The sequence below is a fragment of the Sorex araneus genome, chromosome 6 (assembly GCF_027595985.1).
Source record: "Sorex araneus isolate mSorAra2 chromosome 6, mSorAra2.pri, whole genome shotgun sequence".
NCBI classification, from domain to species: domain Eukaryota; kingdom Metazoa; phylum Chordata; class Mammalia; order Eulipotyphla; family Soricidae; genus Sorex; species Sorex araneus.
Window position 1 is genome coordinate 93,623,441 of NC_073307.1, and position 5,729 is coordinate 93,629,169.

At 64.0% G+C, this 5,729-nt stretch overlaps 1 protein-coding gene across 2 annotated transcripts in view; it reads right to left on the minus strand.

Moving 5' to 3' along the window:
* Positions 1–5,180, minus strand: part of MYH9 (myosin heavy chain 9) — a 76,253-nt gene extending 71,073 nt beyond the window's left edge. For both annotated transcript variants that reach the window (XM_055141748.1, XM_055141746.1), the window contains exon 1: positions 4,947–5,180. The gene's annotated coding sequence lies outside the window, so the exon portion shown is untranslated. The remainder of the gene's footprint in view (positions 1–4,946) is intronic.
* Positions 5,181–5,729: the final 549 nt, after the last annotated feature.

Sequence of the window (5,729 nt, forward strand, 5' to 3'; positions counted from 1 at the left end):
GCACCTTGGTCATTTCCTGGTGCGTGAGTCTCTCTGTGCGGTGAATTCCTAGAAATCGCCCAGAGCTGGGCTCTGTGCTCTGGGAAGGGGCTGCCTCTCGCTTTTCCTCCTTCGACACATTGTCACCGTACAACGACCCCACCCCACCCCCACCCCAGAGGGCCCAAGACAGCCTGAGCAGTTGGGGCCTGTGGGAGAAAGACAGTACAGTGGGTACGGCTTGCCCTGCAGACGGCCGTGCCAAGGGGGTGCCCTGAGCACCGCCAGGAGTGATCCCCGAGGACGGAGCCAGGAAGGACAGCCCCTTGAGCACTGCCCGGCGTGGCCCCAGAGCCAAAAGGAAACAAGAAAGAAACGAAGAATACTGAACTGGGGGCTAACGGCTAAAAGCACACGCAAGCTCTGCTGTCTGGCACTCGGTGCCCCGTCAGAGGGGCAGCGCCCAGCGACAGTCAAGCACTAGTGCAACTCCAGCTGCACAGAGTACCCTGCCCCCAGGATCGGGGGCTGTGGGCACCACCTCAGCATGGGGAGCCCGAACCTGGAAGAGTGTGAGCACCCAAAAAACAGGAAGTGGAGGGGAAAGAAAAGGAGACAAAAAAAAAAAAACACATTTGGGGCGGCGTGATCACTCAGTGGGCTGCCACACGGGCCTGGCTGCGAAGGCCCAGGGTCAAACCCCAGGGGACACGTTCCCTGCACAAGCGCCCCTCGGTGGGGCTCTGGTGCAACATCTCTGGACCATGAGGCCCACAGAGGCAAGTTGAGAGTCACCGGCCGGGACACCCCCAGCACTGGGGTGATTTCCTGGACCTCTCCTGAATTTCTAGCTCAAGCCCTGAGTCTTTGGATTCTCTGGGCCCGCTGGTACGCAAACGCTGGCCACACAGCCTTGGCACCGGGGTCCTCGCTGAAAGACAAGAGGCATTTTCTACCACCATCAGCTGCTCCCCGACCCAGAGCCACATCCCCAAACTCTCAGTCCGATGCTCTTCCCGACCCACCACTGGCCAGCTCCTGGCTCTCAGGAAAGTGTGCTTTTTGTTTTGTTTTGTTTTTTCTTTCAGGGTCACACCTGGCGATGCACAGGGGTTACTCCTGGCTCTGCACTCAGGAATCACCCCTGGCGGTGCTCAGGGGACCATACAGGATGCTGGGAATCGAACCCAGGTCGGCCGTGTGCAAGGCAAATGCCCTACCCGCTGTGCTATTGCTCCAGCCCTGAAACCGTGTTTTAAAACAAAAATCAGTCAGGGGCAGAGAGTGCAGGGACAGGGCACATGCCTTGCAAGCAGCCCATTCTGGTTCGATCCCCAGCACTGCCTATGGCCCCCAGAGCACTAGCAGGAGTGATTCCCGAGCACCACTGGCTCATAATCCACCCTCCCCCAAAAAGTCTGCACCCCTCTCACCAGGCCCCTGCAGTGAGCTCCTTGTGGCCAAGGGTAGCCAGAGGCAGAGGGTATCCAAAACGCATCATTATCCCTTGGGCTTCTGAGCCCAAGAGCCTGGCACACACACATCCATGAACACAATCACGCACACACACACATGCACGCACACATCCGCCTCGTGGGCAGCAGGAAGCACGCCGGGCAGGAACCAGGAGAGGCATCCACCCCCCCTCCCCCCCACACACACACCCCCCACCATGTGGCCGCACAGTATCCTACCTGACCACCCAGGGAGTAGAGACTGACTAATCCCGGATCTTCAGAGCTGAAAGATCAGGCCCCATCCAAAGCGGACCGGGACCACTCTCCCGAGCGCACACCTAACCCTGTGGCTGGCTCACAGACCAATCAGGACCCCTGGGTTCCAGAGACCCCACCCCCGCCACAGACACACACACACACACACACACACAAACTTGGGAGCTTGAGAGAGGCCACAGTCAGCCCTGACTCTGCCCTGAGCTCAACACCCCCACTCTTCCCGGCCCTGAGCATGAGATTCTAGAAGGGGGGCAGGGGGGCACAGCACGGCTTCTCTAGAAGGCACAGCCAAGTGGGGTTCCATTCTGCTACCACCAGAAGCATGGGGGCGGGGGGGGGGGGGTTATCAGCGCAGCAAGGGTTAAAGCCCCGATTCTCTGGGGCTGCACAAAGGAGAACGGACTTCCCGGCCCTGCGGGCAGAGATGCTGTTTTATGCTCAGCAAATTAGGACGTTTGTTTAATTAAGACGACACACAGATTTTATTATTCTAAATATTTTTGGAACATGATGCTTAGAAGGAAACTGTCAAGCCAGAGAGGTTGTTTTTTTTTTTCCCTTTGCCTTGCGTTTTTTCTCCCCTACCACCACCCCCCCCACCTCCAGCTCCAGCTCCCCCACCCCCACCCCCCACCACCCCAGCAGGCTCCGAGGAAAAACAAGCGCCAAGCCCTAGTCTTCTTTTTGAAATAAAGATGTCAAGCTGGTAAGGGCTGTCTTCAGGACCTCACCGAAGGATCAGCGAGAAGAGGAAGTGAGGCCAGCTCAGGGAACCCCGGTTTCTCTCGCAAGGCACCCCCCTCCGCCCCCACCCCAGCGGGTCCCCTACAATGCCGTGTTATGTGAGTGGGTTTTCTCTCCCTCCACCAAGCTCCGAGATCCTGGATTTGTTTTTTGCTGGAGCAAGAGCAGGCAAAAGGCAGGCTGTGATTAGCATGCAGCCTTCATCCCGCAGAAGACGGATGCGCTCACCGCCAGCCCCTGAGGTTAAAAAGTTTAAAAATAAAGAGAGAGAGAGAGAGAGAGAGAGAGAGAGAGAGAGAGAGAAGGAGAGAGAGAGAAAGGGAAAGCAGGCACCACCAGCCAGGGCCCGGAGCCCCTCTCGCCTCTCCCCTCCAGCAGCCCCCAGAACGTCATGCTCGGCCTGCCCTTCTCCAAACAGCCTGCCCGCCCCGGCACCTGGACAGGCCCCACCTGCCCAGGGGCACTGCCAGGACTTGCTGCGTGCAGAGCAGCCGAGTTCTTGGGTGTCACCCGGCAGCCATCTGGGGGGCACCGTGGCTCTCAAATTACACCGAGCAATCTCTTGACGCTTTTAATTACCCCTCAATTACCCACTAAATGAGTCCTCACTTTCCAACACGGAAGGCTGGCAGGCTGGCCCGGGGTTGGCCCCGCCTGCAACGCTCCTTCCTCCAGGCCCCAGACAGAAGAGGCCGCTTCGGAATTCCTAGAGGCCTTTGTCTGTGGCAGGCTCGGGACACTCGTCACAAGCTGCCTTTGTCCTCCGGCCACTGGTGCCTCTGGAGGACAGGGGGGACTGAGATCTCCCCGCCACCCCACTCATGGGCCAGCTCTCTTTCCCCCAGCCGGGCCCATGACTCATGCCACCTTTCCGGGGTCTCAGTCATCTTTCCTGCCCGAGACTCATCACCGGGCAGATTTGTCTGAGCTCCCCCGGGGGTGCCCAAGGGCAGGGGCCAAGCCTTGCTCAACCCCACTGCCCCCATCACCTGGCAGAGGCCCTGGCACTGAGCCGTCAGTTAAATATTTGCTCAATTACACAGACGTCCCCTCCCCCCCCACCCACCCCGACCAACGGGTCCCCGAATGGGTGTCTCGACAGGCCTGAAACGCCCGGGTCCCCTTGCCACAAGAAAGGCTGAGACACTTGAGGTTATCCGACGGCTATCTGCAGCCCGCGACAGAAATGGCCACAGTGTTGCAGGAAGGAGCAAGGGCTCTTTCCTCCCGGTTACTCAACAGTTACTTTGAAACCCTGGTCAACGCAAAAAGTGAGCAATGAACCGCGAAGTGGCCGGCCCTCTGCAGAGGCAAGCTCGAGAGAAGAAGGCACATCTCCAGGCACCCCCGAACTTCGCAGAACCCCGCTTCCCCCAGACCCATTCGGGGTGGGGTTCCGGGTAACCTCCCGGCCGGCCCCCACCCCTCCAAGGCTACGTCGCCAGGGTAGCCTTGTCCTGGGCAATGCTCGAGGATCACCAGAGGGATGTGCTAGACGCGGCGGGCGGGCGGGGGTGCTCGGTCCGCTCCGCCTCGGTCGGTCCGCTCCGCCTCGGTCAGTGTGCGGTGAGGACCCCAGGACAGGAAGAGCCGGAGTGGGGGAGCGGGGAGAGAAGCCGGGATCCGGCTCCGACTGGAAAGATGCACGGAGCCCCAGCCCGGCCCTGAAGGCGCAGCGCGCGGCTCCTCCGCCCCCGCCGGGGTGGGGCGGCCCCCAGGTGCGGCGGATTCAGGTGCGCGCGCGCCAGCAGGAGCGGGGTGGCGGCGGGCATTCCCCGGCCTCCCGCACCCGGGCGAGGCGGGGTCGAATCAAATGCGGACCAGGGCTGCTTGGGCTGGGGCGCCACCCGCTCCCCGCCGGTCGCCCCGTCCCCCCCACGGCCGGCGTGATCCCCGGCAGCGCCAATGAGGAAGTGGGCAGCGCGGAAACCCAGCGCCGGGCACTGTCCGCGGCTCGAGTGCTCGATCCTGACTCAGGAGGACGCCCTGACAGCTGCCAAAGCGGTCCCCGCCTGCCCGTTACCGCCGTGTCGCAAACGCCGGGGCCCCTGGCAAAAAGCACTGGCCGCTCCCGAGCCCCCCCGCCGACCTGAGCCCCGGGCGCCCGGACGGGTCCCAGGGACGGGCGCTCCCCGGAAGGGGTTAAAAAGTTTGCCCAAGTTGGGCACAGGGCGAGGCGAGGGCGGGGCCGGGGAGGTCGAGGCTCCCGGGCGCCCGGCAGGGCCGGGGAGCCGCGGGCTTCCGGGCAGCGCCGGGCCCCGCAGCCTGCGCCCAGCTCCCCGAGGCCTCGCTGCCCGCCGCGCCCTCCCCCGGCGGCCGCGCACGGGGCCCGGGGTCCCCCGGCGGGAAGGATGCGGTGCCCGGGCTCGGGCCGCTGCGCACGTCGGCCGCTCGCCCCCAGACGCCGCCGCGCGTCCCGGCGCCGCCTCCCCCGCCGCCCGCTCGCCCGGCTGCCCGGGCGGGACCCGCCGCGGGGCCAGCGCTCACCTGGACCTGGACGTGCCCCCGGGAAACAGGCGCGGCTTCTCCGGAGACGCTTTCTCCGAGCGCTCGGGGAAGAACGGCGGCGGAGGGCGAGCGCGCGAGGCGGGAGCTGCAGCGGGTCAGCCTCGCTCAGCGTTCCGTGCCCGGCCCAGGAACCGCGGGGATCTGCGCGCCGCGCCTCGCCGCACCCAGCTCGGCTCCTCGCCGCCTTCCCGCCCCGCCCCGCCCTCGCAGCCGCCCGCCTTTCCCGACCGGCGCGGACTCGGGGCGGAGCCTGGGCGGAGGGCGCCGCCCCCGGGACGCCTGGCCCACTTCAACTCGCGCTTAGTCGTGACGGACGGACGTCTGGGCCTGTCAGAAGGGAGTGGGCGGGGCCACGGGAGCCCTCCTTCCTCTCCGCCCCCGCCTCCGCGCTCTCCACCTTCCGCAGAGTTTCCTAGGCGCGAGCCCCGCCCCACGACCGAGCGCCAGGTTCTACGGAGGATTGACAGCGGGAGAGTCCAATCGGGAGAGCGGGGCTCGCAGAGGGTTCGCTGCCGGCCCGGATTTGGTGCAGTGCCTGGGCCAGGGCGAGGCCCGGCGGGAGCGGGCTGGGAAGGTCTGGGATTCTGACACCCCGCCCCGCGAGCTGTATTTTCCCTGCCCCAAGACTTCCTAACCAGGACAGATATTAAATACCATATATGGGAAAAGTGCTTTTTTCCATAATTACGTTGGTCTGGGAGGACGGACGGGGACTCGGCCCCGAATCCGCGGTGGGCGCCGAGTTCGACTCCTTTGAGCCTC